We start from the raw sequence: 13974 nt of genomic DNA, 5'->3' as shown, positions 1-13974 counted from the left end.
TCAAATAAACTAGCCAATCAGAAATCCTTTTTTGTGTAAATCAATGTGCATGTTCATGATTACCTTGAGCCTTTATAAATGTCTTTGGAAAGTGAACATATGGAATGTTAATTATTTATGTGCTTTAGTTTTCCATGTCATAAAGCAAAAATGCAGAACCATTGAGAATTATTTAGTATTTAAGCAAAATAGAATTCCTTGTTTCTCTTGATTTTGGGGTGATGTATAACTTGTGTATCTGCATCAGCACGCATTCCATTAGTTTTTGCGTTTTATCAGCTGAGGTGCCACATCAAACATGAGGAACTCGCACGAGTGTGTCTCTTTCTGGAAACTCGCTGGCCTCCAGGGTGTTGGTTGTGACCTTTTCAGTGTACGTTCAAAGACAATGTTGCTCTTTCTTGGAGACACCTCTGGCTCCGCTGCATTTCAGAGAGCTTCACCTCTCTTGGAAAGTACCAGACCCCTTAAACCCAAGAGAGGCTTCATTCTCTGGGGTGAGAGGAAAATAAAGCAAATGCAGAGCAAGATGTATGGCTTTATCTAGCTTTAACATCTGTAACAATCTGAACATCCGCTGTTTCATTAAAAGCATGGTCTTGACTTGTATGATGTTTAACTAACGAATGGCATGGATTTCCTGGATAAGAGTCTTCTTGGTCTCTATCCTTGCTTAATTGGATAGATTCTGATTGAAAGTAATGGATGTTAAGTGTCTGCAGTCTGACGCTCTGGGCTATCATAACCTCTCCCAGTGTGTTTTGTGTTTAAAGAAGGCATGGACAATTATGTAAATGATTTGTGCACTGATTAATGCCTCCCGATAAGACTTTAAATATTTTTGTGCTGTGATTAGAAGTCTTTTGTGTTTTCATTTAGCTTCTAAATGATATCAGTGAGTGTGAGTGCAGAGAAGCAGAGCTTGGCATGACCAGCATTTCTTTGACAATACTGCTTCTCCAAATTTGGTTTTACTAAGCGTCCTGCAGGAATTGGCTGTTCTTGTATATGTATTTGTGAAAATAAATGTACATTTGAGTCATCTACATATTTTACGGAGATTGTTTTCAAAATTTCATGACAGCTGTGTGGGAAGTTTTGCTGGCTGTCTATTGTGTGGCTGGATTGGACTATGACAGCCAGTGATGTTAGGCAGTGAATCTGAGTTTTGTCTTTGATTTACATTGTTGTTGTTTATTCGATTTCTTGGAACCAGCATATGTCATAATCCAGAGTGCCTCTATCACACACACAGTTTATATTTGGCTGTGATTTAATATTGCTCATAAACTGGGTGAATTATTATTTTATTTTTTACTCGTTGACAGACATAGGACTATCAATTTTAACAGTTTTTTTAGTTTAATTTATACAGTTAAATACATAAATTTAATATATAATTTTATGAATTATAACGGTAACTGTATACATTTATTTATATATATATATATATATATATATATATATATATATATATACACAAACACACATAAACACAAACATATATATATTTGTTTGTGTCTGTGTAATATATATATATAATCGCATGTTCAGGAAAGTATTGTATTTAGAATATGTAGTTTGAGTATATGGAAAAAAAGTGTGAATGTATGGAATGAAACTGAATAAATGGGGTAATACTCTGAATAAATGGAATGATACTTGAATATATGCAATGAGAGTGTGAATATATGGAATTATATTTGAATATATGAAATGAGAGTGTGAATATATGGAATGAAACTTGAATACATAGCAGGGGTATTCAATTAAAGTTCTAAGCGGTGCTGTCTCTATATTACCTTCACAGCAGAGGTCCGGACCATACATTTTTTGGAACAGTTATATATTTCCATAGTGGCAGATGTAATACATTGTAAAAGAAAAAAACTTAAACACTCAAAATATTAATCAAAGATGTGAATATTGGGCCAGAGAGCCAAAGTAGTGATGTCTAAAAAAAATGTAAAAAAAGATGTTTACAACATGGAGAAACATAATCCGGCCAAAAAGAGGAAGTATATCTCATGAAAGAGAAATTGATCTACACTTGGCAGAATGCAGTCAGGCAAGTACCGTTCTCCTGGCAATCGACAAACCCAGACTCGTCCATCGGATGGCCAGACAGAGAAGCGTCTCCACTGCTCTAGAGTCCAATAGCGGCGTGCTTTAAATCACTGCATCCAACGCTTTGCATTGCGCTTGTTGATGTCAGGCTTGGATGCAGCCTCTCGGCAATGGAAACCCATTCCATGAAGCTCTCTACACTCTGTTCTTGAGCTAATCTGAAGGCCACACAAAGTTTAGAGGTCTGTAGCTATTGACTCTGCAGAAAGTTGGCGACTTCCGCGCACTATGCGCTTTAGCATGCACTGAGCACACTCTGTTATTTTACGTGGCCTACCACTTCGTGGCTGATTTGTTGTTGTTCCAAATTGCTTCCACTTTGTTACAGTGTAATACTAATAACAGTTGACACTGGAATATTTCCATGGCAAGCTATCACGGTACCACGCTTGAATTCACTGAGCTCCTGAGAGCGACCCATTCTTTAACAAATGTTTGTAGAAGCAGTCTGCATGCCTAGGTGCTTGATTTGATACAACTGTGGCCATGAAAATGATTGGAACACCTGAATTCAGTGATTTGGAGGGGTGTCCCAATACTTTTGGCAATATAGTGTATAAGTAAAAATATAATAAATACGTAATATAGTGCACATATTTAGCGAAATACTCTCTATAGCTAATTGTTCTTGTAACATGCTATATATGGTCATTAAATGGCTTTGCTGAGGTAAATGTAACGTTATGTGACTTTGTTCACCAGCTGTGAAAAGTGAGCGTGTGAAAAGTTTCCATTGAGTTGGCAGCTCTACCTTAATTCCAGATAAGATAACCACCGTATGTGAAACTTAATAAACAAGATACCACACTGATCAGAAAAAAGAAAATAACAAGTAGCATGCTAATCCACAAATAGACGTACTGTCATGAACAGACGCACACGTTTTGCGCTTGTAAACGCTCTCACGCTTGTTTTAGTTGAGTTGGCCTAATAAAGATATGATCTCTTAGGGCATATCTATTTCATATTCTACATTTTGCACCAAGATATGCAAGCTGATATTCTGTGGTTGTTAGTTCAGTGGAAAGAAATGAAGTTCCTTTTTATTACTGCTCATACCTGAGGTCGTCCGAGGTAATCACACACAACCATCTGTATCTCGGTGACTACATCTGTGGCAAAAATCTGCTGTTTGCAGCTGTTCATTTTTTCATCCATCCAGTTGCATGTTCATTTTGTGAAACGCTGCTTTCCTCTGCAATCTCAAGTGTCCCTTCCTCTTTTTGAAGCAGCAGAAACAGACGGGCCAAGGTGGAACATATTTGTACACAGACTTCACATGCAAATATGTTGATTATGAGAGCTGCTGGGTTCAGTTTTATAATGACAACAACAAACCTTTATGAACAAGATTAATTATGGCAATTCCTTTGCATGCATAAGTCTGACTACGTTTTGCCAATGATAAGAATTAAGGCCCTTTGACACATTTTGCAGATAATGTTGATGAAATCAGATTAGAGCATCAAAAGTGGTTGTTTATGGCTTGAAGTGTCATTTCTAATAGTGTTTGCTTGGGGTTGTTTAAATCACTAAGTATTTCATTTTTTCTGAATAATTTATCCTGCACCTCAAATCATACAGCTTGTGAAGCAGAGGTGTGCTATTACTTTTCTAAGTGATCAGACGTAAACTTTTTGCTCGGTGCATAAAACATTTATAAAATGTATTGTCTTCTTTAGAATTGTAAGCCACTCATATTAACCCTTTCATGTATGAATTATGATAACCAAAGTTACAAGGAAAAAACAAGGATTTTTCCCTTTTATTGCTCTTAGGGCATAAAAAACAAGATTTGATCTTTTTTTTAAACATATTTTACAAAGACATTTACAGATGTCCATTTAAGTGGACAGTATGTCACAGTGTTGGTTTGTGTTTCCCCAGGTGTCCACTAGAGGTCTCTTTCCCTTACTGTCACCATTCATTCTGGAACTGCATTTCCCACGATCCTTTGTCTGTTCTCATCACTCATCATTGCACGCAGCTGTTTCTTATTACATTGTTAAGTTCTGTGTATAAATACCCTGTCTGTGTCAGTCCATGTCACGGAGTCGTTGTTAGATGTCCTTCACACTTTATGGTTGGTTTCTTGTCTGTTCATGTTTTGTTTCTTGTTTTTGAACTGCTTGCCTTTTTTGGATTTGACCCCTGCCCGGAAGACTACGATTTGGATTACCCTATATTAAACTACTGCTATTGGATTTTCTGCCTCCTGTGTGTGTTACGTGACAGAACGACTCCGTCACACATAATTCAGCGGTAATTTTCATTTTTTATTTTCTATTATTTTTGTAAGATCTCGTCCCCAGTCACTATGTGGATTCCACGTAACGAACTTTCTCCTGCTGAGAGAGAGAATGGAATCTCTTTACTAGAGTATTTTTCTAGATGTGCACAAAACATGAGGAGATCAGGACAGCTGAAGCTTCACAACGGGTCTCATCGAGCGCAGGGACTTTGTCGAGGGTTTCGTCCAGTTCAAAGGCGACAGAAATCCGTCTGAAGGGACGGAGGAGGAGGAGAAGGAGACCTCCGTCTGCCCAGTCAGAGACTGTTCACGTTCCGTCTGCCTTCCTGGACCTGGACTATCTGGAGCGCCTGGCTCGGATCCTGGACATGCCTGTGTCTGCTGTTCCAGAGCCGGAGGCAGAGCCATTGCCTGCTGTTCCAGAGCCGGAGGCAGAGCCATTGCCTGCTGTTCCAGAGCCGGAGGCAGAGCCATTGCCTGCTGTTCCAGAGCCGGAGCCGGAACCAGTGTCTGCTGTTCCAGAGCCGGAACCAGTGTCTGCTGTTCCAGAGCCGGAACCAGTGTCTGCTGTTCCAGAGCCGGAACCAGTGTCTGCTGTTCCAGAGCCGGACCCAGTGTCTGCTGTTCCAGAGCCGGAGGCAGAGCCATTGCCTGCTGTTCCAGAGCCGGAGGCAGAGCCATTGCCTGCTGTTCCAGAGCCGGAGGCAGAGCCATTGCCTGCTGTTCCAGAGCCGGAGGCAGAGCCATTGCCTGCTGTTCCAGAGCCGGAGGCAGAGCCATTGCCTGCTGTTCCAGAGCCGGAGGCAGAGCCATTGCCTGCTGTTCCAGAGCCGGAGGCAGAGCCATTGCCTGCTGTTCCAGAGCCGGAGGCAGAGCCATTGCCTGCTGTTCCAGAGCCGGAGGCAGAGCCATTGCCTGCTGTTCCAGAGCCGGAGGCAGAGCCATTGCCTGCTGTTCCAGAGCCGGAGGCAGAGCCATTGCCTGCTGTTCCAGAGCCGGAGGCAGAGCCATTGCCGTCTGCCTTTTTGGATCTGGACTATCTGGAGCGTCTGGCTCGGATTCTGGACATGCCCGTGTCTGCTGTTCCAGAGCCGAAGCCAGTGTCTGCTGTTCCAGAGCCGAAGCCAGTGTCTGCTGTTCCAGAGCCGAAGCCAGTGTCTGCTGTTCCAGAGCCGAAGCCAGTGTCTGCTTCCTGCTCAGCTACTGTTCGGACGCTCTCGCTTACTGCTCCGCGCTTTGCTCTATCGCTTTTATATTTCTATATTTTATCTCCTTTTATCACCTAATTTTAACTTCAGCAAATCAGCACAGTGCTCAAACGTTTGGATTATTACAAAAAAAAAAAGCAGAATTATTTTATTCAACCAGCCTCCCACTGAAAGCTTACATTCCGGGGAAGAGAAAACACAACTGCCTACATTCATAAGGATAAGAAAATGCCTCCTCTGGAATCTACTTGCTGCTCCAACTGCCACAGACTTTTACAAAGGATTGCAATTCTTGAAACAAAGTTAATTGCGGGACCACCAAACCAGACGGAACACACAACAGAGCTTCGTCATGGACGTCCTCAGCATACAGCCGGTGAGTCCCATGAATCTAGTGCTTCTCGACAGGCCATACTGAGTGTAGAGAAACAAGCCGATCGTTTTACTAATCGATGGCACAAACAGGGTGCGAGACCCAAAGGCACTCGCGACATCAGATTGTCACGAGCATCACATATTACTGCAGTAGCATCCTCTACCCCAAATACGGCTCTGACAAGGACTGCAAACACTGGTCTCCTACCACCGCCTATACATCTTGAGAACAGATTTGAAGTATTAATAAATGAGGAATCCCCAAATTTGATGAATGTGATCACACACAGACAGAATCAGCCAGTAGCTAACACTGAGGCTAACTGGGGCTCAAGGTCGAGCAGACAGCGGCACTCAGCTCACAGTGCAGCCGAGCCCAGGACTCTGATAGTGGGCGACTCCGTAATCAGAAACATTAATAGCAGGGATACAACAACGTGCTGCCTTCCACAAGCAACAACATCTGATGTAAACAGGGAACTTCAGAACATTCTGATGAAACATAAGACTGCAAATCGACTCATCATTCATGTGGGGAAGAATGATATTCATAAAGAGCAGTCGGAACGTCTTAAAAAGGATTTCAATGAACTTTTTGAAACACTTAAAAGACTGAAAGTTCAAACATTCATCAGTGGACCACTCCCAGCAAGAGGAACAAACAGGTTTTCACGGTTGCTTGGGCTTAATACATGGCTGCAAAAAACCTGCAATATAAAAGGAGTGAACTTTATTGACAACTTCAATCTTTTCTGGAGTCAGAGGCAACTGTTTCAACAGGATGGCCACCACCCAAACAAACTTGGTTCAAGAGTGCTAAAGGACAATATCTACTTCTCCCTCCGTCATCCTTCTGCAATGTGTGCCAATCCACTCAACCTGAATGGCACACACACACCTGGATACAGTATGAATGACCACAGGATTTCACTTCAGCCCCTGAATGGACATGCGGTTGACACATCACACAAGGACAGTGATAACACCACTCAGCCACAACAACCTCTGCTCACGGACACAATCTCAGCTGAGCCCTGCCCACAGAGCTCACCACAGACAGACTGTGACATACCAGCACTGCTCCAATATACAGCACCCAAGGACGACTTTCTGGAAAACAGCCAGGGAAACCAGGACAGCATATTACAGCCTCCAATAACACCAGAGCAAAAATCACTCTCACCGGAAACATTATCACTCTCTCCAGCATCTCCACTTCTGTGCTTCTCAGAGAAAATGGAACAACTGGTGCCTGCTGGAACTAGACTATCCCACTCTTTTGCTGCGAGCCCCCAGATACCAACCAAAAAACGCCAGGCCCCACAACCACCAAAGCCTACGGGCCCAGCTCGCCCTCCCCCTCCTCCTGTGAGAGCTCTTCGGCCTCTGCCACAGCGCCAGGGCCCACACCCTCCTCCGGCGGCTCGAGGTGAACCAAAAACAACTGATACCAGCTCTCAGTGATATGTGTCGGGTCCCCGCTATGATAACAATAACTTTCTCAAATGTTTACAGAACAAGCGGGAACCCAGTGTGCCTGTATCTTTTTCTATTGCTGTTCGATTACATGATAGAAAGTCTAAGGCCTTCAAAAGCCGTACAGCAAACCCATCTAATCTGGTGCCTATTACACGACATACCACGATTGCTGTGGGGACAAAAAGTAAGACTGTTAAGTTAGCACTTTTAAACATCCGCTCACTTAAAAATAAATCACTTTTAGTCAACGACTTAATAACCACATACAACCTGGATTTTATGTTGCTAAATGAAACTTGGCTAGAAGAAAGTTGCAGTGCAACAGTCCTCAATGAAACAGCCCCTCCTAACTTTACTTTTATGAGTGTCTGCAGAGCTGTCAGAAGAGGCGGAGGTTTAGCTGCTCTTTATAAAGATGTCTATCAATGTAAGCAAATATCATTTGGGAATTACCCGTCTTTCGAATATCTGGGTATTGTGTTAAAAGGTGCTCCACGCATTTTACTTATCATTGTTTACAGGCCTCCAAAATACTCTCCAGCTTTTGCTGAGAACTTAACAGAACTGTTATCAACAATTTCCTCAGAGTTTGACTGCTTTGCCATTGCTGGAGATTTTAACATCCACATAGATAATGCAGAAAACAATATGGCAAAAGAAATCAAAACTGTTTTAAAAACTTTTGATCTGACTCAGCATGTACATGGAGCCACACATAATCGTGGACACACTCTAGATTTACTTATCAGTAAGGGTCTAAACATTTCATCAATTGTTATTAAGGATGTAGCACTGTCTGATCATTTTTGTATTTTCTTTGATATATTGATCTCTCCTGCCATTGAAGCTAGATCTGTGTCTGTCAAGAAGAGATGCTTAAATGAGAACACTAGTGTACTATTTATGAAGGCTATATCTTTAACACCAAGCATATCTGCTGACTCTGTTGATTTTCTCCTTGATTCTTTTTCTACTCAAAAGTTAAGAGTGTAATTGATGATATTGCTCCTGTGAAAGTCAGGAAGAAGAGTGGCAGACAAAAAGTACCTTGGAGAAACTCAACAGCAGTGCAAAATATGAAAAGACAAGGCAGAAAAGCAGAGCGCATGTGGCGGAAGACAAAACTTGTAGTCCATTATAACATCTACAAAGACAGCATCCATGCTTTCAATAAGGAACTAAGCAAAGCTAGACAGACTTTTTTCTCGAATATTATAAACAGCAATATAAACAACACGCGCACTCTTTTTGCTACTGTAGAGAGACTGACAAACCCCCCAAGCCAGATTCCCAGTGAAATGCTCTCAGTGAGAAAGTGCAGTGAGTTTGCTTCTTTCTTCTCTGAGAAAATCAATAATATCAGAAAGGTGATCAGCTCATCCTTGAGTTGCGCTGGTGTCAGGCAGATCAGACAACAGCACGAGAAAGTAGCCACTATGTCTGATTTCGAAGAAATTGATGGCAAAATTTTGGAAGAAACCGTACAGCAACTAAAAACATCAACCTGCGCCCTTGATGCACTTCCCACATCTTTTTTCAAAAATGTGTTACACAGCTTAGAAGCAGATCTCCTAGAAGTGGTAAATGCCTCACTTCTCTCTGGGAGTTTTCCGACCTCCCTGAAAACTGCTGTTGTCAAGCCCCTCCTGAAAAAGAGCAATCTGGATAAGACCATATTAAACAACTATAGATCGATCTCAAATCTTCCTTTCATAGGCAAGATCATTGAAAAAGTTGTCTTCAATCAGCTGAACAAATTCTTAAGCTCGAATGGATACTTTGACCATTTTCAATCTGGTTTCCGACCGCACCACAGTACAGAGACCGCGCTCATAAAGATAATAAATGATATTCGCTTAAATACTGATACAGGCAAATTATCAGTGCTGGTACTACTCGACCTCAGTGCTGCATTCGACACTGTCGATCACAAAATACTTCTTGACAGGCTGGAAAACTGGGTCGGGCTTTCTGGGATAGTCCTAAAATGGTTCAGGTCATACTTAGGAGGCAGAGGTTATTATGTGAGTATAGGAGACCATAAGTCTGAGTGGACATCCATGACATGCGGAGTCCCTCAAGGCTCAATTCTTGCGCCACTCCTATTCAACCTGTACATGCTCCCAATGAGCCAAATAATGAGAAAGAACCAAATCGCTTACCATAGCTATGCAGACGACACACAGCTCTACTTATCCCTATCGCCTAACGATTACAGCCCCATTGACTCCCTTTGCCAATGCATTGATGAAGTAAACAATTGGATGTGCCAAAACTTTCTTCAGTTAAACAAAGACAAAACTGAAGTCATTGCGTTTGGAAACAAAGATGAAGTTCTCAAGGTGAACGCATACCTTCAGTCTAGGGGTCAAACAACTAAAAATCAAGTCAGGAATCTGGGTGTGTCTCTGGAGTCAGACCTTAGTTTCAGTAGTCATGTCAAAGCAATAACTAAATCAGCATATTATCACCTGAAAAATATTGCAAGAATTAGATGCTTTGTTTCCAGTCAAGACTTAGAAAAACTTGTGCATGCTTTTATCACCAGTAGGGTGGATTATTGTAATGGACTTCTCACTGGCCTTCCCAAAAAGACCATAAGACAGTTGCAGCTCATACAGAACGCTGCTGCTAGGATTCTGAGCAGAACCAGAAAATATGAACACATCACACCAGTCCTCAGGTCTTTACACTGGCTGCCAGTTACATTTAGGATTGATTTTAAAGTATTATTACTGGTATATAAATCATTCAATGGCCTAGGACCTCAATACATTGCAGATATGCTCAGTGAATATAAACCCAACAGATCACTCAGATCATTAGGATCACATCGGCTAGAAATACCAAGGGTTCACTCTAAGCACGGCGAGTCTGCTTTTAGCTACTATGCCAGCCGCAGCTGGAACCAGCTTCCAGAAGAGATCAGATGTGCTCCTACAGTAGTCACATTCAAATCCAGACTCAAAACACATCTGTTTAACTGTGCATTTACTGAATGAGCACTGTGCCACTGTTCGTCCGACTGTTTGCACTGTATTTTATTTTATGTTTTAATTATTCTGATTTCTGTATTTTATCTTTTATTCTAAACTGTTTTAATTATTCTGATTTCTTTTGATTATTTTAATTTCTTCTATGTAAAGCACTTTGAATTACCATTGTGTATGAAATGTGCTATATAAATAAACTTGCCTTGCCTCGCCTTGCCTTGCCTCTGCTGTTCCAGAGCCAGTGCCTGTTCCAGAGCCGGAACCAGAGCCAGTGTGTGCTGTTCCAGAGCCGGAACCAGAGCCAGTGTGTGCTGTTCCAGAGCCGGAACCAGAGCCAGTGTGTGCTGTTCCTGAGCCGGAGCCAGTGTGTGCTGTTCCTGAGCCGGAGCCAGTGTGTGCTGTTCCTGAGCCGGAGCCAGTGTCTGCTGTTCCTGAGCCGGAGCCAGTGTCTGCTGTTGGTTGTTACTGTCCTTGTGTCTGTTTCTGAGCCGGTGTCTGTTCCTGAGCCGGAGCCAGTGCCTGCTGTTCGTGTCTGTCCTTGTGGTTGTTACTGTCCTTGTGTCTGTTCCTGAGCCAGTGTCTGTTCCAGAGCCGGAACCAGAGCCAGTGTGTGCTGTTCCTGAGCCGGAGCCAGTGTGTGCTGTTCCTGAGCCGGAGCCAGTGTGTGCTGTTCCTGAGCCGGAGCCAGTGTCTGCTGTTCCTGAGCCGGAGCCAGTGTCTGCTGTTCCTGAGCCGGAGCCAGTGTCTGCTGTTCCTGAGCCGGAGCCAGTGTCTGCTGTTCCTGAGCCGGAGCCAGTGTCTGCTGTTCCTGAGCCGGAGCCAGTGTCTGCTGTTCCTGAGCCGGAGCCAGTGTCTGCTGTTCCTGAGCCGGAGCCAGTGTCTGCTGTTCCTGAGCCGGAGCCAGTGTCTGCTGTTCCTGAGCCGGAGCCAGTGTCTGCTGTTCCTGAGCCGGAGCCAGTGTGTGCTGTTCCTGAGCCGGAGCCAGTGTGTGCTGTTCCTGAGCCGGAGCCAGTGTGTGCTGTTCCTGAGCCGGAGCCAGTGTGTGCTGTTCCTGAGCCGGAGCCAGTGTGTGCTGTTCCTGAGCCGGAGCCAGTGTGTGCTGTTCCTGAGCCGGAGCCAGTGTGTGCTGTTCCTGAGCCGGAGCCAGTGTGTGCTGTTCCTGAGCCGGAGCCAGTGTCTGCTGTTCCTGAGCCGGAGCCAGTGTGTGCTGTTCCTGAGCCGGAGCCAGTGTCTGCTGTTCCTGAGCCGGAGCCAGTGTGTGCTGTTCCTGAGCCGGAGCCAGTGTGTGCTGTTCCTGAGCCGGAGCCAGTGTCTGCTGTTCCTGAGCCGGAGCCAGTGTCTGCTGTTCCTGAGCCGGAGCCAGTGTCTGCTGTTCCTGAGCCGGAGCCAGTGTCTGCTGTTCCTGAGCCGGAGCTAGTGTCTGCTGTTGCTTGTAACTGTCCTTGTGGTTGTAACTGTCCTTGTGTCTGTTCCTGAGCCGGTGTCTGTTCCTGAGCCGGAGCCAGTGCCTGCTGTTCGTGTCTGTCCTTGTGGTTGTTCCTGAGCCGGTGTCTGTTCCTGAGCCGGTGTCTGTTCCTGAGCCGGTGTCTGTTCCTGAGCCGGTGTCTGTTCCTGAGCCGGTGTCTGTTCCTGAGCCGGTGTCTGTTCCTGAGCCGTGGCCGCCCGAGTGGTCGTCTTCGCCCTGGTCGTCACCGCCATGGCCACCCGAGGGGTCTGCACCGCCCTGGCTGCCCGAGGGGTCGTCTTCGGCCTGGTCGTCACCGCCCTGGCCGCCCGATGGACTGCCTGCTTCGCCCTGGCCGCCCGGTGGACTGTCTGCTTCGCCCTGGCCGCCCGGTGGACTGCCTGCTTCGCCCTGGCCGCCCGGTGGACTGCCTACTTCGCCCTGGCCGCCCGATGGACTGCCTGCTTCGCCCTGGCCGCCCTATGGACTGTCTGCTTTGCCCTGGCCGCCGGCACAAAACCATCACCCCCTGTCTCTGTTTCCTTTCATGGACCTGGCCCCCCATCCCTCCCCCTGATCCTCCACCGTTCCACCACCCTCCATTTACCCTTATTAGCTGATAATTTCAGATTATGATCAAAATGGACAAATTTAGCTCTCCTTTCTGAGAAAACTTCAGACTGAAATCTACATTGATCTACTGATGTTTTTAGACTGTGGAAAAAACTATCAATCAGGTGTTTTCAAATCTCATCTGAAGTTAGCAGTGTTGGAACGCTTTACAAGTAAAGTGCATTACGTGATCAACTTACTTTTTTGATGTAACGAGTAAAGTAATGCATTACAAATAATGTGCATTATGTAATCAGATTACTTTTTTGATGTAACAAGTAACCGATTACAAGTAATGTACATTATGTAATCATAACTTCTTGATGTAACAAGGCATTACAAGTAATGTGCATTATGTAATCAGATTACTTTTTTAATGTTACAAGTAAAGTAACGTATTACGTAATCAGATTACTTTTTGGTGTAACTAGTTAAGTAACGCATTTCAAGTAATGTGCATAACGTGATCAAATTACTGTTTTAATGTAACAAGTAAAGTAATGCATTACAAGTAACGTGCATTACGTAATCTGATTACTTTTTGATGTAACGAGTAAAGTAAAGCATTACAAGTAATGTGCATTATGTAATCAGAATACTTTTTTGATGTAAAAGTAACCGATTGCAGGTAATCTGTGTCGTGGAAATTCTTTTATCAACACCTTATACAACAGTTGAAGAACAAATGAAGATCTCGAAAGTTATAAGTATACGAATTTATTTCTTGCAAGAAAGGCAGTTCACACACAGACAGAGTCTGACATGAGAAGGGCAAAAGTCTTCTCTTTTCATAGAGTTTATATACCCAAAAGATCACCCCTCCTCTGAAGATCTTTGGACTAAGGGCCCTGCACGTGGACAGTTTTCAGTTCCCCTATTCTCTAACACCCCTTATCCATGCATCTCCACAGTCAGCACAAATGTCACTTTAAGAAACACCTAACCAAACATGTCTCGCTCTTGATGCACTCTAAGTTATCTGTTACTAAGAAAAACAAATAATTCTGTCCCCTTGCACTGTCCCTTTGACCTCTTTGCAAAGAAGACACTATTGAACTATTTGCAAAGAAGATTAATGCATCCTGCAACTTCCTCAACACATCCATGTTTTGTAAAACACACAAGCAGATATAAGTTTCAAAAGAAATTACCATTACATTTGCATTAAGTAATCAGATAACTTTTTGATGTAACAAGGCATTACAAGAAATATACATTATGTAATCAGATTACTTTTTTGATGTAACAAGTAAAGTAACGCATTACAAGTAATGTGCATTAAGTGATCAGATTACTTTTTGACGTAACTGCAAATGCAAATCTAATAAAACAAATACATTTATTTACAGCCGAAAGAATTACTGCAAATAAATTTGAAAGTATTTTCAAGAAAAACAGTCACAGTAATAGTATGAATTGTAACAGAAATATAGTGATGCCCAATTTAGAGGACAGACGATTAATCAGGATTTCCTTTCATTGAAC

This window comes from Siphateles boraxobius, unplaced genomic scaffold (assembly GCF_051911475.1).
Source record: "Siphateles boraxobius isolate OS27281-9 unplaced genomic scaffold, OSU_SipBor_1 25, whole genome shotgun sequence".
In the NCBI taxonomy this organism is placed as follows: domain Eukaryota; kingdom Metazoa; phylum Chordata; class Actinopteri; order Cypriniformes; family Leuciscidae; genus Siphateles; species Siphateles boraxobius.
This window is presented reverse-complemented; position numbering follows the sequence as displayed.